Source organism: Myodes glareolus, chromosome 3, assembly GCF_982192425.1.
Source record: "Myodes glareolus chromosome 3, mMyoGla1.1, whole genome shotgun sequence".
NCBI lineage: Eukaryota > Metazoa > Chordata > Mammalia > Rodentia > Cricetidae > Myodes > Myodes glareolus.
In genome coordinates, this window is record NC_142028.1 from 3,081,219 (window position 1) to 3,100,692 (window position 19,474).

At 43.5% G+C, this 19,474-nt stretch overlaps 1 pseudogene; it reads left to right on the forward strand.

The window, feature by feature from the left end:
• Positions 1-551: 551 nt before the first annotated feature.
• Positions 552-18,509, forward strand: LOC125399367 (EARP and GARP complex-interacting protein 1-like; annotated as a pseudogene).
• Positions 18,510-19,474: the final 965 nt, after the last annotated feature.

Here is a 19,474-nt window from a genome sequence, read left to right on the forward strand (position 1 = left end):
GTGGATGTCAGGGGTCAGGGGTCAGGGGAAAGGCCACACCTCTACATTAGAGGTTACTACTTCCCTGGGCTACAGTCGGGAAAGGTCATGCCTCTCTACTAGAGGATCCTACTTTCCTACTCGGGGATTGGTTGGTTTTTCCTGCTCAGAAAATGGTTGGTTTTGTGTCAGGGGCAGAGACGTGATGTGGGACACACACACCCCCCGCTCTGTATGCTGTGAATATGTTTTATTATCATTGGTTAATAATGATGCTGTTTTGAGCTTGGTTTACAGAGATGACTCTGATTTCAGGGCCAACATTCTTTCTCTGACCCTTTTTATCCTTTAGGTTCTAATTTTAAGACCAGGACAAATTTCAACAGGCTCTGGTTCTAGGTGTAAAGTGTGTTCCTTTGACTCTGATTTCAGGGTCAGGGTGTTTTTCTCTGGCTCTGGGTGCAGGGATAAAGTGGGTTTTTTTTTTTGCTGGATCGGGTCCCAGATCTGGGGTGTGTTTCTTTTACTGGCTCTAGGTTCAGTGTCAGGTGCCCAGGAATTGTGCTAGGACTATGGATCTGCTGGGACCTCGGTCTATCAAGGTCTGCTTCCAACAGAAGGTGTGGCCCAGATTAAGGTAATGAAATTTGGCCTCAATATCCGCTGGATAACCAATCAAAATGACCATTTAACCACAGTCTAGATCCAAATAGTACTCAGATCATTCAGATAGTGGAAATGGAGAGACCCCATTTTCTACCTTCTAGTTTTCTCTTCTCTCTGTTCTTACTGTTTCCCCACCTAACTCCTCCTAGCTATGAAGCACAAACCATTTCTGATCCAGCTGTCAAGCCTCTCCCTTATTGGCCTCAACCCTCAGCTCCTTTTCTTCTTCCAACCCCCCAGTCTCCCCTTCTCCCTCTCCAGCAGCAGGCCACCTTAATCATTCCTCTCTGGTACCCACGTTTAGCCCACTGGCATCCGTCAGCACTCCTGCTACTCATGCCCACTCTTCCATAGGAACGCCCCCAGCTCCAGTTCTCCCTGTTGGACCCTAAAGTCCAATCACCAAGGAGGAGTCACCTCAAGAGACCATCCTCACACCGCAGTTGATGCAAAAGCAAGAGGAATTTTTATTTCTGCCGCAACAGAGGTCCCCCAACCTCAGGAGGAGAAGGACATCGAAAAGCTATTACAGGCTTCTTTTAAAGAGAAAAATTGCAAAACCAAAAGGGGGAATGCAGAATCAAAAGGGGAAGGTGCAGAAGGCGTTTGTCAACCATTGTGACTAGCTCATTTAATGGTCAGCTAACTATGATGGGTCGTTGCTATGGCAACTGCTGGGTTGGTTGAACAAGGAGAAACATGTGCAGGTCATTTTGCCCCAGTTCCAGAGCCTGGGTCTATTGAAGAAAAACAACAAAGGGATGGAGAGTTCCAGGGGAAAGTACCCCAAAGTTTCTAATGTACACGTGGGTGATTATCAGGTTCCTGGTTCCCAGAGGAGGGGGGCAATTTAGCTGAGATGGTCTTTTCATCTCTTAACAGCAGGTTGCTGCATAGACACTTTCTCATTAAGTGATCTCTCTCTTTGTCTGTCTGTCTGTCTGTCTGTCTCTCTCTCTCTCTCTCTCATATAGAAAAGAAGTTAGGAGCTTATACAGCTAATCCCTCCACCATCATTACCATCATTAAACAGTTACGATATATCACCCAACCTTACAACCTCACCTTCAATGACATTTACACAATTCTCACCAACAACCTTCTCCCAGAGGAGGGCAGGTAAGTATGGAACCAGGCTAGGGCACATGCAGATGAAATTCACCAAACTAATACTGCCCACTCTGTCAGGGATGAGGTAGTCTCCAACCAGAACCCCAAATGGAACTACAACACCCTGGGGAACATTCTTGCTAGAGATCAATGTACAAATTGTCTCCGCTAGTCTCTGTAAGGCTGTCCTTAAAGAAACCCTGAATAATACAATGGGCATGAGTCAAATCATGTACTCATCCTGGGAAAGAGGAATAAATTGTCCTCTTAGAATTAGTTTACCAAATTGATTCTTTTTCTAAAACTGCTAGCCATACTATTAAGGATACAAAAGCAAACTGTTGGGGCCAAGAGGAGGAGGATTAAGAGACCAAGGTGATCAGCCAGGGTGACCAGGAAAATATGGATTGATACCAATTATTAGAATCAATGTTATTGTGAAATAATCTTTTTGTACACTGTAAAGATGTATCACTCTGATTGGTTTAATAAAAAGCTGAACAGTCACTAACTAGGCAGGATTTCCAGGCACAGAGGATGCTGGGAAGAAGGGCGGGGAGACTCTAGGAGATGTGGAGGAAGCCAGAAAGTTGGATGGATCGTATGTAAATGAGGTAAACAAACCTCAGGACAGCATATAGATTAATTAAATGGGTTAATTTAATAAGAGCTAGCTAAAAAACAAGTCTAAGTTATTGGCTAAGCTTTCATAATCAGTAATAATATCTTGATTTGGGAGCTGTTAGTGGACAGAGAAAGACTCACTATACAATTCTTTTCTTTTCCCTCACCTTTAGATTATTTATAACTACTGCTATGCTTTTCCTTGGTGTTTCCAGACTGATTAACTAGAAACAACAAGTTTCTCTAGAGCCAATCAAAGACCTCCTCATTTCATAAAAAGGTCTAGCCCCCTTTTGTTTTTTAAGACTACCTCTGTGTGGCCAGCTGTGGTGGCACATGCCCTTAATCCCAGCACATGGGAGGCAGAGGCAGGAGGATCTCTGTGAGTTTGAAGCCAGCCTGGTCTACAAAGTGAGTTCCAGAAAAACCAGAGCTGCTACACAGAAAAACCCTCTCTTGAAAAACAAAAACAAAAACAAAACAAAAAGTCAAACAAACAAACAAAAAGACTACCTCTGTGAAGGAGTCAACTTGACTCTCTAACCTAGAAATACAATTCTCCAAATGGCTTAGGTTTAAGTCTACCTGAGAAATTAGTTCCCTAAGGTTTTGGTTCAAACAATCAATGCTGAGGTTCCCATGGCAGTTGTGCTATTTCTGCCCATTCTCGAATCAGGATGAGAACTGGGGCTTATTTAACCCTTGTTTGAGTCAGGGTCAATATGAGCTCTCCCCTCTTCACTATAGATATATAATGTCTTTAATGTAGGATAACATATCTTGGGAATAACATAGACCAGTGTACATAGAGTGGAGGTATGACTTTTCAGTGAGTTGGAGAAGGCACACTTAACCAAACTGTTAGTATAAGCAGGCCAGATAGATTCAGGGGCATTAAAGAATATGCAGTCCTCTAAGAAGCATTTGTTTGCTCAGATATGAGAAAACCTTTTTATAAGGCGAGAAAGCAAGATTGTAATCTGAAGACATGATATAGGTAACTCCTTGCAGGCATTCTAATGAAATTTTAGGCTGTTTCCATTCAAAACAGGTAGAGTGCTCAATTGGAGAGAGTTTGGTTTGGACCCTACTCCTATATAGAAAGGTGGCTGTGGATCCAGACATAGTCAGAAGTCTTGCCCTAATTCTGGATCAGAAGTGTTTAAAAAGCAATAGAACTTTTATAACATGTCTAGCACTGAAGGAAAGACTTTGATTGGAACAGGGGTGTGAGTCTAGGCTGTCTGGTAGTCAAGACAAGCATGGGAAATGGGACGGGATCTCTAGAGCTTTGGTTCTCCTTTAGGATTGGGATTAGGAGGAACATACCAGAATTGGGCCTTGTGGGAGTCACCCTCTTGGGTGTGTATCTCTTCTGGATAAATGAATCCCCTGGGTGCTTTCCAGTAGCTTAAAGCCAAATTGCACATTTTATCCCTGTGACCCAATAGTGGGTACCTATACAAATACAGGCCTTTACCTTAATGATCATAGGGATACATATTTCAATATTAAAGGTTGAAGGGGTTTCTCCCTTTCTATCTGTTCCCAGGAGTATTCTATTTTACAACCCTAGTCAACACAATGACAATTACCATTTCCTTGACAGGAGGATGGACCATTTGTAGGATATACCTAGAACTGGAGGTCTTGAATTTCCTTCTCCATAGCAATAGAACTAGAATCCATCCTTAGACCCACCTTTTCATCCTAGTCCCCTAATAGGCAGGGTCATAAGGATACAAAGATCTACCTGGAGAGAGGGTTGGCCATCCAAAATCAAGTTAAAGAGAATCATTCCATTTTCTGTTTATCTCAGTTCAAATACCCAATTTTCTGTACTATAGGGGTTAGAGGTTCATCCCCCAGGGAGGAGGAAGAAAAGAAATATGACACCCAACTTAGGAGACCCAGGACAACCTTATCCTTAGAGGTCAGAAGTTCTGGTGGTAGTCAATCAGCCACTGTTCTCCATGGCCTCCTTTGGTTGAGAGTGATCAGCTACTTTGACAGTGTTTGGGATGGTGACAATGGCTGGGTGTAACATGAGGGGGCCATCTTGTTGGGGTTTCTGTCCCACCCAGTACCCCACAACCGGCATATCCCAACAAAAATCACACACAGGACTCCATAAGATTATAAACTGATTGACTCATTAGGTCAGGCTACTTATTAGTTCTTATGACTTATCTTAACCCATTATTCTGATCTATGTTAGCCACACAGGCTCAGTACCTTTCTCAGTGAGACAGCTTACATGTTGCTTCTTCGGTGATCTGGACAGGAATGGCAGAGGGACCTTCCTCCTTCGTAGCCTTAATTCTATTCTCATTGCCCTGCCTCTACTTCCTGTCTGGTTGACCAGCCTATACTCCCTGCCTGGCCAATCAGCGTTTTATTAAAAGATGATTGACAGAATACAGACAATTCTCCCGCATCAGCTGGGTAGATAGGTTCTGAGGTCTGGGAAGGGATTTTCTTTATCCAAACCAAGTCTCCTGGTTGGAACTGTATCCCAGGGTTTGGAAAATCTCTAATAGCCCTTTTGTTGTTTATCTTTATTCCTCCTGAGTAGTGGAAGCTACGAGGAGGTCATCTACATATTGTACCAGGATTCTTTTTGGATACTATATAAATCCCAATAGATTTGCTCTCTGAGCTTCCTCAAACAATGCTGCTGATTTTTTAAACACTTGTAGCAAATAAGTTTGTGTTAATTGACTGATATATCTGTAAGCCCCTCAAGCCACATGAGTGGTCAGGACCCTCCTCCAAAAACTTCTAACTGCCAGGGTCCACCCACAGTATATTCTAACATGCCCCCATTCTACTGAGTAAAAGTCCCAGTCTCTGGATGCAAAATCCCACCAAACTCCACCCTGTAAAGCTCCATCCGGAATAGTTCTACCCCCTTCCCAATAGACTCTATATAAGCTCTCTGTCCTGTTCAGTTTGCTGCTGTTTTCTTACTCAAACAGAGGTAGCCACCCTCCTGGTTTTTTCCCTCTGAATAAATCTCTTGTGTGAGGTTTGTTGTGCTGTGTGACTTTTTGGTATTCCTTGGTTCCTGGCTGCCAGGTTACCTTTCCATCTGAGCTGCAATGCTTCCACTTGGTGTCTGTGACCCAGATAGGCTCATCTAGTCCCTGCATTTCCCCTCATGGTCTGAGCTGCACTAGAACCCTATCCTGCCTGCATCTACCCACAACAGACTCACTTTCTGGTTCACCGAACACTCAACACCACACCCACCAGCAGCAATTAGGTAAGGTTCCCTTCTGGCCAATGTAAAAGCTTTCGTGAGTCTGAGGAAGTAACTGTTGAGTGTCTGGCACCCCTCTCGTACTCTTGGAGGTGGAGGTACCCCCAACAACTGTCTTTAAGGCTACAGCTGGCCCACTTCACCTGACCCCATCCCCCCGCCTTTGTAGCTGCAATCCTGTAGTTTCCTTAAGCAAAACCAGGCTATTGCTCCCCTTCCTGCCCTCTTCTCCCACCTCCCTCTGGAACTTCCCATAATCCCACAGCTCCTTTAGGCCCTTGTGACTTTTGTGACCTCATTTCTGTGTATGAGACCCTCTACCTAGAGAGTGGGTTTTTTCTCGCCTTCTCGCCTCTACAGAAGCCCTAGTAACAGGCAACTGAGTCTCTCTGCTGGCTCAGTCAGGCTAAGTTCCTGACCCCTGTTGAGTGTGGTGATGACCCACTGAACAGCTTGGTCCTCATTTGGTCCTCCCTACTTCAGGGGATGCCCAGGAGTACATGCTGCAATAACATTTTCCTTTTATCTCATCCATGGAAATGTGTTTTCCATACTCTGTCATTCCCCCTCGGGATGCTTCTTAGAAAACCTCTGGCCTCCCCACCTGATACCCGACCTGAAGGGCACTATATTCATTCACGTTTACAATCAAATATAGGTTCAATACCCCTTAGATAATCAATACAAAGGGCCACTTAATGACACCTTAGATCCTAATATTATTTGGGACCTCTAAAAATACCGTGACCAAGTGGGGAAATAGAAGGTTTCCCCATTCCCAATTTCTCTGTTCCAAGTCCTGTTTTTGTCTAGTCTCCTCCTCTCCCCACACACCCTATGTAAATGCCCTGTCTTTTAAGTTACCATAGATGGATCTGTAATTTGTTGCAAAGTGGGAGCCAGGCCTAGAGAAAGCAAAGTAGTAGGCCAGCAACAATATGCACACACAGCGCACACACGCTTCACCAGTTGGTGCTCCTCTCAGCTCCTCCTTCAGCATCCTTTGTCTATACCCAGGACTTGCCTCCTTTGTTTTCAGCTTACTAGATTCAGCTTTTCAGGGATTCAGATGTCTTTTAGGTATGAGTGGTATTAGACTGTTATTTTATGCTGTCCCAGTTGAATTAAAAATCTAACTCTAGGGCTGGAGAGATGGCTCAGAGGTTAAGAGAACTGACTGCTGTTCCAGAGGTCCTGAGTTCAATTCCCAGCAACCACATGATGGCCAACACCCATCAGTAATGAGATCTGTTGCCCAGAACACTATATACATAATAAATAAATAAAAATAAATAAATAAATAAATAAATAAATAAATAAATAAATAAATAAAAATCTGACTCTAGAATTAAGGCTTGGCTCCCACTCCTCTAGAACCAAGTATGCTTATTTAAAGGTTTCTTCCAAAATCTCTGTCCCATATCAGGTGAGTCACCTGCGTTATGGCAGAGAAAAATAGAACAAAACAAAAGGGACTGACTATTCCCAGTGGGGACTATTGCCACTCATCTCACACTCTTGGTTTTTGGTTTAACTCTCTAAAACTTGTTTTATGCTGGAGAAGTTGTGGGGAAAAGGGAACACTTCTCCATTGCTGGTGGGAATGCAAGTTGGTACAACCCCTTAGGATATCAGTAGCGATTTCTCAGAAAATTAGGAAGCAACCTTCCTCAAGATCCAATAAAACCACTTTTGGGTATATATCCAAAGGATGCTCAATCATGCCACAAGGACATGTGTTATGGTTTTCATCTCTTTAAGAGACAAGCCACACCCACTCCCTCCCACATCCTCTGAGCCAGGCTGATCTTCAGCTTCCGGCCTGAGCTCTCTCTCTCTTCCCTCTTCCTCTCGGAGAGGCAGTTTCGCTTTTGCCTCTCTCTCCACTTCTCCCCCCTCCTCTGTGTTCTCTTCTTCTCTCCCCACTCTTTCTCTGATATCCAATTCTGATCCATATGATGTGTCTGCCCACGTGTCTTCCACCCACTTGTCTGCCCGGGTCTCTCCCAGGACCGCTGGGAGCAGTTCGGGACCTGCCAGGCTCGTGGCTGCTCTGTGGGGCATCTTGCAGCATTTTTAAAAACATGTGCTCAACTATGTTTATAGCAGCATTGTTTGTCATAGCCAGAACCCGGAAACAACCTAAATGCCCCTCGACCGAAGAATGGATAAAGGAAATGTGGTACATTTACACAATGGAGTACTACACAGCAGAAAAAAAATAACGACAGCTTGAATTTTGCAGGAAAATAGATGGAACTGGAAAACATTATTTTGAGTGAGGTAACCCAGACACAGAAAGACAATTATCACATGTACTTACTCATAGGTGGTTTTAAAACATAAAGCAAAGAAAGCCAGTCTACAAACTGTAGCACCCAATTCTGGGTTACCCCCTTGGTACAATTCACGCACCACTGTACCATACGTGAGCTGGGCAAGGGCCTGGAAATTGAAAAAAACACACAAGAAACTTGAGTCATTTGAAAGGAGATCAGCCAAATGCCATTTATTCAACCTTGGGGAAATCCTTATGTACCTCCTGCTGTACAAGAAATTCCCCCCAGACAGGTGGGAAATTACCACACCCAAGATGGAGTGAATGATGCCCTACAGCTAATCACCAGGTGGGGCACAAAAACAAACAGAATGTTTTAGCTGGCTGGCCAGAAATTGTCCTCAAGAAGAACCCCAGGAGCAGGGGTAGACCCCGGTCCTACAACAAACCACAATCCCAGAGAATTTAGACAACGATGTGGACACTAAGAGAGACTTACATAAAAATAATCTACATGGGAAGTAGGAAGTAGAAAAAGACAAGATTTCCTGAGTAAATTGGGAACATGGGGACCATGAGGGAGGATTGAAGGTGGGAGGAGAGAGACAGGGAGGGGAGCAGAGAAAAATGTAGAGCTCAATAAATATCAATAAAAAACTTTTGTTAAGGTATAAGTCTTATCTCAAGAAGATTTGTAAAACTATCATGTAAATTTTCTGTGCCTCAAGATTTGTAAGCATATTGGGCCTGTAAAAACTCATAACAGCAGAGTTGGTAGTTTAAAATCTATACATGGGAAATCTAAAGGAAACACATGGATTGCTGTCACCTTGGCTGCTTTCTCCCACACTGGGATGGAGGTAGCCACATTACTGACAGCCATCTTTGCTAGGGTTGGAAGGGATGGACTTTGCCATGTGACCTCACTCCCGTCTTGATAAAAGGAACCATATAAGCCATTCAAGGAAGAACAACTCCTCCCAGGTGTGAGGCCCAAGTCAGATGATGCTTCTGAAAGACCTCCAGTATGGGGAGACTCTCACTCAAGTCTCGGGAGAATACAACCCCCCAGTAACTCACGAGAGACCGTCCGTGCTGCAATAACACAAGGTTTATTTATTTATTTATTTATTTATTTATTATGTATGCAATATTCTGTCTGTGTGTATACCTGCAGGCCAGAAGAGGGCACCAGACCCCATTACAGATGGTTGTGAGCCACCATGTGGTTGCTGGGAATTAAAATCAGGACCTTTGGAAGAGCAGGCAATGCTCTTAACCTCTGAGCCATCTCTCCAGCCCCCCCCCCCCGCCACGAGGTTCATTGACAGGACAGGAACCAGTGCACTGGAGCCAAAACTCATTTCCCACACAGGGGTAGAGAGTTCGACTCCGAGTAGCTATAACTAATGCAGGACACTCCATATATACTCCTGGGAAGAGGTTCAGGGGCAACCGGCCTGGGGCCTACTGGGAAGTAGATTTTACAGAAATTTAGCCAGCCAGGTATGGTAACAAGTACTTATTAGTTTTTATAGATACTTTTTCAGGTTGGGTAGAAGCTTTTCCTACCAGGACTGAGACAGCCAATGTGGTGGCTAAGAAGATCATAAAAGAAATCTTTCCAAGGTTTGGGATACCCAAGGTAATTGGGTCTGATAATGGACCTGCCTTTGTTGCCCAGGTAAGTCAGAGACTGGCCACCCAACTGGGGATCAATTGGAATTTACATTGTGCTTACTGACTCCAGAGTCAGGTCAGGTAGAAAGGATGAATAGAACTCTAAAAGAGACCTTGACAAAATCGGCGCTAGAGACCTGTGGGAATGACTGGACAGCCCTCCTTCCCTTTGCCCTGTTCCGGGTTTGGAATACCCCAGGGCGATTTAACTCATCCCTTATGAGATCCTATGTGGAGAACCGCCACTGCTCACTGAGTCGGGTGGAATGTACAATCCTGATGCTATTCTTTCTAAACCTTTATTTGCCCACCTAAAGACCCTTGAAATGGTGAGATGCCAGATCTGGGAACAACTGAAAAAAGTATGCTTCTCTGCCTGGATCCACACCTCCCATGTGATGCGAGCTCCTGAACTACCCAAATTGCAGTGTCTGGGGCTTTTGACAACACTACCAGTCAAGAGGCTTGTGTTTGGGAGACTAATCATAGGCTGACTCTTACTGAGGTTATGTAATGAGACTCTTAAGAGCCCTAAGACTCCTGACACCAGGTACTTGGTTCCTGGTTTAGATAAATGATGGGTTTGTAGTACAGGCCTGACACCTTGCGTGTCAACATCGGTTTTTAATGACACCAAAGATTACTGTGTGCTTGTACAACTGGTACCTAGGGTCTTTTATCATTCAGCTAACATGCTTGAAGATGAGTTTGACAAGCATCCAACTCGCTTTTGACGAGAACCTACTTCTCTGACACTAGCGGTAATCCTGGGACTTGGGGTAGCTGCTGGTGTTGGGACAGGTACCACTGCCCTAATACAGGTCCCTCAGTACGTTAATGAAATAAGAATAGCCATGGATGAAGATTTGAGGGATCTAGAACAATCTATTTCCAAACTCGAAGAGTCATTGACTTCCCTCTCAGAAGTTGTCTTACAGAATAGAAGGGGATTAGATTTGTTATTCTTAAAAGATGGAGGATCAGTTCTCAGAGAGGAATGTTGTTTCTATGTGGACCATTCAGAAGGAATTAAAGACTCCATGAGTAAACTTAGAGAAAGGTTAGACAAAAGACAAAGAGACAGAGAAGCACATATCAGGGATGGTTTGAGAGCTGGTTTACTAGATCTCCTTGGATGACTACTCTGATATCTCCCCTTATGGGACCATTCCTAATTTCGCCTCTGCTACTGATTATAGGTCCATGTATATTAAATAAACTAATTACCTTCATTAGAGAAAGAATAAGTGCTGTTCAGATTTTGATGTTATGCCACCAATATAGAGCTTTACAAGGTCAAGAAGATACTGAAATCTAGTTCTATGATTAGAACTAGGTACTAGAAGACGTGGGGAGGTGAAAGACCTGGATAAATCCAGACCCCTCTAGCAAAAAAAAAAAATAGAGTCAAAAATCTAGGTTCAGTGATTCTGTTTCAGGAATTAGCTGAAGATAAAGTTAGATTGTAATCTTGAGAATAATCTTGAGAAACAGGGAGTTACCCCCGTGTGATTATCATTGCTATTTTTGGAATTTTCAGTGATCACTGGTATTTTCGGAATTTTCCAATGATGCCCTTCCTACTTCCTTTGGATTACTGGGTTGTGGTTTCTTCCCTTAAATATCCCTTCTCCCAGCCACTCGAGGTTGAACTCCTCCCCTGTGTGGGTTATGAGTCTTGACCCCAGTGCACTGGTTCCTGTCCTGTCAATAAACCTCATGTGATTGCTGCAAGGACAGTCTATCATGAGTTACTGGGGGGGGGGGACGTTATCCCGAGACTTGACTGAGAGTCTCCCCACACTGGGGGTCTTTCACTTATACTATTTTAGATCATACTAACAAACCTCAGCCCACAGTCCCTTCTTTTGCTCTCTAGCTTCTCTGGTTTCTCTTCCTCCTTTCTCAGTGATAGGCTGTCCCCACCCCAGTCAGGACTGAGGCTGCCACTGACCAGGACGGCAAATGAAATTATAATACCCCATGGTGGTGCAGGAGAATTGTCTGTATTCTATCAATCATATTTTAATAAAACGCTGATTGGCCAGGCAGGCAGTATAGGCAGGAAAACCAGACAGGAAGTAGAGGTGATGCAATGAGAACAGAAGAATTCTGGGAAACAGGGAGGTTCCTCTGCCACTCCTGTGCAGACCACCGAAGAGGCAGCATGTGAAGCTGACAGCTGAAAAAGGTACCAAGTCATATGGCTAACATAGATCAGAATAATGGGTTAAGATAAGTCATAAGAACTAATAAGTAGCCTGACCTAATGGGTCAATCAGTTTATAACCTGATGAAGTCCTGTGTGTGATTTTCCTTGGGGTATGTCAGTTGTGGGGTACCGGGTGGGACAGAAACACCAACAAACTGGCCCCTCGTGTTACACCATGGGGCATCCTTGCTAGGGATCAGTTTGTAACTTGTCTTCTGGCTGGCTATCCTTGTTTTGATTGTTTGGTTGGTTAGTTTGATTTGTTTTTTTCGAGACAGGGTTTCGCTGTAACTTTGGAGCCTGTCCTGGAACTAGCTCTTGTAGACCACGCTGGCCTCAAACTCACAAAGATCTATCTACCTCTGCCTCCCAAGTGCTGGAATTAAAGGTATGTGCCACCACCCCCCGGCCTAGCTGGCTACCCTTAAAGAGGTAAATTATGAAAAAAAAATTCTAAGAGATCATTCAGGACAAACACGAATCCCAACTCAGTTCCTAGACTGCCTCACAAAGGCCCTCATACAATCAATATACCAATATGGAACCTAAGACCCCAGATGGAAAACAACTTCATATGACCTACTTCTCCCAAAGTTTTGTTGATATTAGGGCCAAGTTTAAATGTCTAGAGAAAGAACCATTAACTCCACAGATAAAAGTCTTAGCAATGGCCTTTAAGGTCTTAATTTTTGACCTTTTAAGAATCGTCTACACGCTTTGGGCTGTCCACAACATAGGCATACTCCCTGCAACACCCTTCAGGGTCCCACCACATATGTAATTCTACTTACTAAGACACTTGCGCTTCTCCAACTATTTTCTTCTCTATCTCTTCTAACCACTTGTCTCTCCCCTTCTACTGGGTATGTGTCACTCAAAGCTCTTTGTTTTGTCTCCTCAAGCAACATGAGTAGCCAAATTCCTCCTCCAAGGACCTCTAGCTACCAGGTATCCACAGTATACTCTAACTGTCCTAACTGCTGGACCCTGTTCCCTTCCTACAAAGCAAAAAGCCCAATCTCTGGAAATGAAATTTCATCAATCTCTACCCTGGTAAAGCTCTACCCTGCTGTGAAATAATCCTCTTGTACTCTGTAAAGATGTGTCACTCAAACTGGTTTAATAAAATGCCAATTGGCCAGTAGCGAAGCAGGAAGTATACGCAAGGTGATCAAACTAAGAATTATGGGAAGGAGAAGGGCAAAGTGAAGAATCGCCAGCAAATGCAGAGAAGCAAGATGAGACTGAGTACCCAGAAAAAGTACCAAGCCATGTGGTTAAACATAGATAAGAATTATGGGTTAATTTTAGGGTAAGAGTTAGCTAGTAACTAACAAGCCTGAGCTATTGGCCAAGCATTTATGATTAATATAAGTCTCTGTGTGGTAATTTTGGAAGCAGTTGTCAAGTATTTGGAAACAGGTGGTAGGAATAGAAAACTCTGTTTACATATGGTGTTCCAATTGTGGCTGAAATTTCCACATAAAACCTGGCAAAGCTTAAAAAAAGGATTCTTTGCGGGGAGGGACTTTCAAGATAGGGTTTCTCTGCTTAACAGCCCTGACCTTCCTGGGACTCTCTTTGTAGACCAGGCTGACCTCAAACTCACAGAGATCCACCTGCTTCTGTCTCCTGAGTGCTGAGATTAAAGGCATGCGCCACAACTACTACAAAAAAAGAGGGGGGATTCTAAACACACAAAAGAACAGAGTCAAGCACAGCTTCTTGGTAGCAGCATTTTCTCAGGTGGGCTCTCTTTGCTGGCAGCGAGGAGAGGCACAGCTCGTTTAAGAGACAGCTTCCTAAGTGAACTCCCAAAATGGAATGCTGCTGGTAATATCCTAAGATAATTGGCTAGGATTTGACTGGGTAAACAGAAGGATTATTATTGGGTAAACAGAAAGCTAAACTCAACATTCTCCAGAGATCTTGTAAAATGTGTTCATGTTTACCAGGAAAGTCAGTACCACCCTGATTCTGATCCACTCCCAAAGGGACATCTAGTTCCTGAGTAACTCAAAAAGTCTACAGTAGTTCAAAATCCTCATGCTAACCCCAGGCTACTCTGGCTCATGGGCCTCCTACCACTCCTACGTTCCCAACAAAACTGACCAGGCTTTTCCCTATGACTCCTGTCCTCTATTCTTGGAAACAACCTGGATGTTTGTTCCCTAAATAAACTTCTAATTTTACCCATAAAGTGGTTTAGTTTGGTGGTTTTACTGGGCCTACGCTTACAACAACTTTCTCATGGCTTGGTTAGGGTTACTATTACTGTGATGAAACACCATGACCAAAAGCAAGTTAGGGAAGAAAAGGTTTGTTTTGCTTACAGTTTCATATAATAGTTCATCATCAAAAGCATTGACGGCAGGAACTCATGCAGAACAGGAACCTGGAGACAGGAGCTGATGAAGAGGTTATGGAGGGGTGCTGCTTACTGACATTTTCCATCATGGCCTACTCAACCTCCTTTCTTATAGAACCCGGAACTACCAGCTCAGGGACAGCACCACCTATAAAGGACAGGGCCCTCTCCCATCAACCAGAAATTAAGCAACTGCCCTACAGATTTACCTACAACCAGATGTTGTAGAGGCATTTTCGTAAATTAATGACTTTAGCTTGTGTCAAGCTTTTATGAAACTATCTAGCACACCCCATCAGATTATTCATACACTGTATGAATAGAGGGAAATAATTTCCCTCTATTGTTCTCTTATTCCCCCACAACAGCAGTGGTCTCTTTCTAATTTGTTGATTTTGGCAGTTACTCTATCTTGTGTACTCACATCTAAAGATTTAGAGATAGGAGCTTCAGAAGAGAGAAAACATGAGATGTTTGTCTTTCTGAATCTGAGTTATGTCACTCAATATGATCTTTTTCTAGTTCTATCTATTTACCAGATTAGACCCTGGAGAAGGATATGGAGGATCCAACTGGATCATCTGTGATTTTCTTAAGTACAAATACAAGGACGTGTAAGGATAAAACTGAATTTACAACCAGATGACCTAAAAATATATGTGTCTTTTGACTGGGTGTGGGGGCAGTGAAGATCCAAGAAATATGAAAAATTGTATGTCTATTCATATATGTTATACATATGTTGTATAACCTATATGAGTATCAGAGCTAACAACTGCCTTAAACAAGTTAACTTTCAGCAATCACTCCTATGTAACCCTTTGCCCTATATTCCTTGTAGCTATAGGAAAAGCAGCTAATCAGGAATTAAGACAGACTCATAACTAGGTCAAGATAGCCATAGGCTTTTATAACAATCTTGAACTAACACCCTGTACTCAAAAGTTGTAAATCTTGGAATGCACTCTCCTCAAAGTCTAACCTCAAGATTGTAAAAATTCCTGTTGACTCTCCTCAAGGCCTAACCTAATGATTGTAAAAATTCTTTAACTACCCACCCTGTATTTGATTTTCTGCTATAAAAAGAATATTCTGGTTTCCCCTCACGATTACAGTACTAAAAACTGACTTGCCTAGGTAGTCTTACCTAGCTAGAAGTTTTGGTGCCCTGCAGTGATGGAATAAAGTTGGCTTCTGGTTAATAGACTTCAGTGGTCTACTCCCTGTTAATTTGTGAAACTCCAGATCCCAATAGACACATGCCTTTAATCTCAATGCTTTGGAAGCAGAGGCAGGAAGATCTCTCTAAATTTCAGGCCAGCCTGATGCACATCGTGAGTTTCAGGACAGCTAGTACTGCATAATATGTGGGTGGGGGAAGAACACTTGAAGGGTTTTTGTTTTGTTTTATTTCTGACTGCTTTTGCTGTATCTGGTTGGAAGTCAGGAATAGGTGTTGTCCTTAGTGCTGGTGACTCTGGGACAAGGACCCTTGAGGTGAACTAGCAGATCCAGAGGATTGCAGCTCTGGATCCTGAAAAAACAGAGGACTATGACTCCTGTCTCTGCAGGTCAAAGACTGACAGCTTTAGGTGCTATGGTTAGGGACTTATTGCTGTAGGTCTTGTCACTGGCTCTGAGCTCAGCAACCAGTGTCCAGAGACTCGTAGTCGAACATACAGTTAGCAATAGTTGACAGTGGCCTGTGTTATTGCTCCCAAACCTTGGGTATCAAGATCCTTGGATTTGGAACAAAGTGAGAGATGGCCTGGGGCTGGTATGTGTTTCTGGGAGGGGAATGAATGAGTTCTGGCCCAGAATAAGGGACATAGGATGTGGGTACAAGCAGCACATCGTGGAGGACTCACACTTGTGAACTACAGGCTGGAGTTCCAGGCACATACTCTAACACCCATTCTGGTTTTGGTTGGGATCAATCAAATAATCAAATCCACACTGCTGGGGGCCAGCCCCAGTGGCTGATAGGTTCTAGAAAGGAGGCAAGGAGAAGGCGAGGGAAGAATTGAGCCAGGCTGTGGTGGTTGGGAGAATCTCTCAGCCTGGCTGATTAGCAGTCAAACTGCTTCTGTATTTATACATAATTCAATAATCAGAGATAGATTTATTACATTCCAAAGCATAGATCATATCATTTTTGGTTTTGGACATGTGTTTCACTTCCTCTTGCGTATCTTTTAGTCATCATTGATAAACCATGACAGAACAGAGTTATCTTTTACAATCATTTTTACTCATCAACCTCATAACCCAACTTTTAAGTCTGTAGAGGCATATGACAGCTTATTCTTGGGCTGAAAGCTCTTGAGGCTTCAAAGACACTCAAAAGAAAGAAAATCTCCAAGCCAGCCTGAGCAGATTTCCATGTTCTGAGCAATGTATTACTAACTCTTTTTTTTTTAAAGATATTAACTGATTGGCCCATTTTCTCGGGCTTCTTATTAACTCTTGAAACTTATATAAGCCCATTATTCTTATATATGTTAGCCACATAGCTCGGTATCTTTTTCAGCACGGCAAGTGATATCTTCCCTCTTCAGTGTCTGGGCAGGACCGCAGAAAGAGCTTTCTTCTTCCCAGAATACTCCTGTTCTCATTGCCCCACCTCTACTTCCTGTCTGGTTGACCCGCCTATACTTTCTGCCTGGCTACTGGCCAATCAGTGTTTATTTAAAACATAATTGACAGAATACAGAATTGTCCCACACCACTTCCCCCTCTCTTTTTTTAAACAAAGGAAAATATTCATAGTCCATTTTTTTGGGAATGTGGGTGTAGTAATCCAGGCTACTTCCTGCTTTTGGGGACCTAAAGAAAATTTTGAATTATGATCAAGTCCCCTTCTGTCATACAGGCAGAACACTGTGTATATAGAATAAATGAATCTTTAAAAATTGGCAAATCTTAAAAAAATTCTCATTAATCCAATATCCCTAAGTTGTACAGATATTAAAAATTCCTCAAACACGAAATATGCAAAGATCAAAACCAAAAGTGAAAGACAGTCACAGCAGGGATCATATGACTCAGCTTCGCTGTATCTTTGACACTCAGCTGTGCTGGCTTTATGATTTTATTGTACCCATAAGATATGGCTGCACCACATCATAGATTCAGATAATAAAATAACATAAATAAAAATGTTCTCCTCTGCCCAGCCGTGGTGGTGCACGCCTTTAATCCCAGCACTCGGGAGGCAGAGGCAGGTGAATCCCTGTGAGTTCAAGGAGAGCCTGATCTACAAGAGCTAGTTCCAGGACAGCTAGGACTGTTACACAGGAAAACCCTGTCTCGGAAAAAAAAAAATGTTCTCCATCTAGTAGGTGAAAAAAGGTATATTAGTTAGTGACAGCCCAGCAGATAAAGGTGTGCTGGCCACCTGAAACAACCAAACATCAGATAGCGGAGTCCAAGCATGTGCAACCTTGTGAAGGATGGCCAATGCATCGGAACCAAGCAGCCAGGGAGCCCCCCCCAACCCTGCCCCATGAACCTGCAAGCACTTTGCAGACCTAGGAACTGTTCTGTCACATCGACAACACTGGCCCACTGCAATGTGGCCTGCTTCATGAGGCAGCTGATGATGATGAGAAGAAAGTCAGTTCCCTGGCTGACAGCCACATCCTCCTGAAGGACTTCCAAGCAAGTTCAAGCCAGACAGTGCTGACCAACTTAGCGGCGTTAGAAGGAAGGGAACAGCTGAAGTTCATTCACTGCAGTCATCGGGGGGCCCATATGACTACTGTTCCAAGTGACCACAGCAAGTAACACTACCCTGAAAGGCTGGGACACATGGAATATGAGCCAAATATACTGCTTAGAGGACATCTATGGGCAGCTGGTGTGTTGACCTTGACTTCAGAGCCAACAGGCAGTATTATCTCACCAGCTGCAGAAATGAGTACAAAGTGATGTTCTGGGACACATGGAATGGCACCTAGCCCATGAAAACCCTAAAGAATCATTCTCACTGTATTGGAGCATCTGCTACAGTCACTTTCATGACCAGGTGGTCCTCGCTGGCAGCAGTGACAGCAGTGTCTTCCTTCCTGTTCGACAAGGTGTCCATCTCCTCAGAGCCCTTCAGCCAGTTGGTGGATAATGAGTATGTCATTAGACACACCCCGCCCAGAGCACTATGCTGAACCCTTGCAGGACGATATTATTGCCACTTTTGAGGAACATGAAGACAGTATGTACTCTTTGAATTAGGCATTCAGATGACCGATGGCTATTTGTTTTCCTGCGTTACGTCAGGAAGCTAATTATCAACAGAGTCCCCAGGGTACAGAAGTACCATATATCAGTCTAGTGGCCCATGGTACTGTTTTTGGTACTTGGCAGATTCTCAGAAATCTGCAGCTGTGGCGTAATTCCCTTTGTAGACAGATCCCTTCATAGGAGGACCAACATTGCTTCCAACAGGAGTTCTAAAAGAAACAGCTGAGCTTCTCAGAAGCTCATCTGAAGCTGTCAGCACAGTGTGAGGAACCTGCCTGACCCCCATTTTGAAGACAGGAGGCATTATGCTGTATGGTTAAAAATAAGTTTCTATTAGAGCTAAGTTGCTCTGTTTTCTGGAATCTGACCTTCCCTAACCCGTGACCTTGATTTGCTTGTAAAATTACCCTTACCCTTCTGGCCCTCTCTGAATCCTTCCTGGTCCTCACATGGTGACCACATGACTTTTAAGTTTCATTTCCTTATTTATTGTCCCATTGTCCCTCTTCTGTAAAACTACTCATGATTTTACCCCTTAAAAGGGGTGCAAGAGATAGATTCTGAGGTTCTCTCTTTAACCCAATTTAGGAGGCACTAGCTAGCCAGCTCTTGAGTGCACCCACAAAAAAAATTAAGCTTGAGCCAGGCCACGGTGATGGCACACACTTCTCATCCCAGCACTCGGGAGGCAGAGGCAGGAGAATCTCTGTGAGTTCGAGGACAGCCTGGTCTACAAGAGCTAGTTCCAGGACAGACTGCAAAACTATAGAGAAACCCTGTCTCGAAAAAACAAAAACAAAAACAAAAAAAAAAAAGAAAGGAAGAAAGAAAGAAAGAAAGAAAGAAAGAAAGAAAGAAAGAAAGAAAGGCAAGTTTGCTTCAAATTTGACTCAAATTATAGCAGTGGTCTTATTCTTGCCTTTGGATTTAACATTTTATGGAGAACCCCAGTGAGATTCAGACCATCCACCAAAATTCTAAATCTGGACCTTCACTCCAGAACTCCAGGGGGCTGGGAAGGCGGCCTCAGAAGGCAGGAGCCTTGAGATGTTCCAA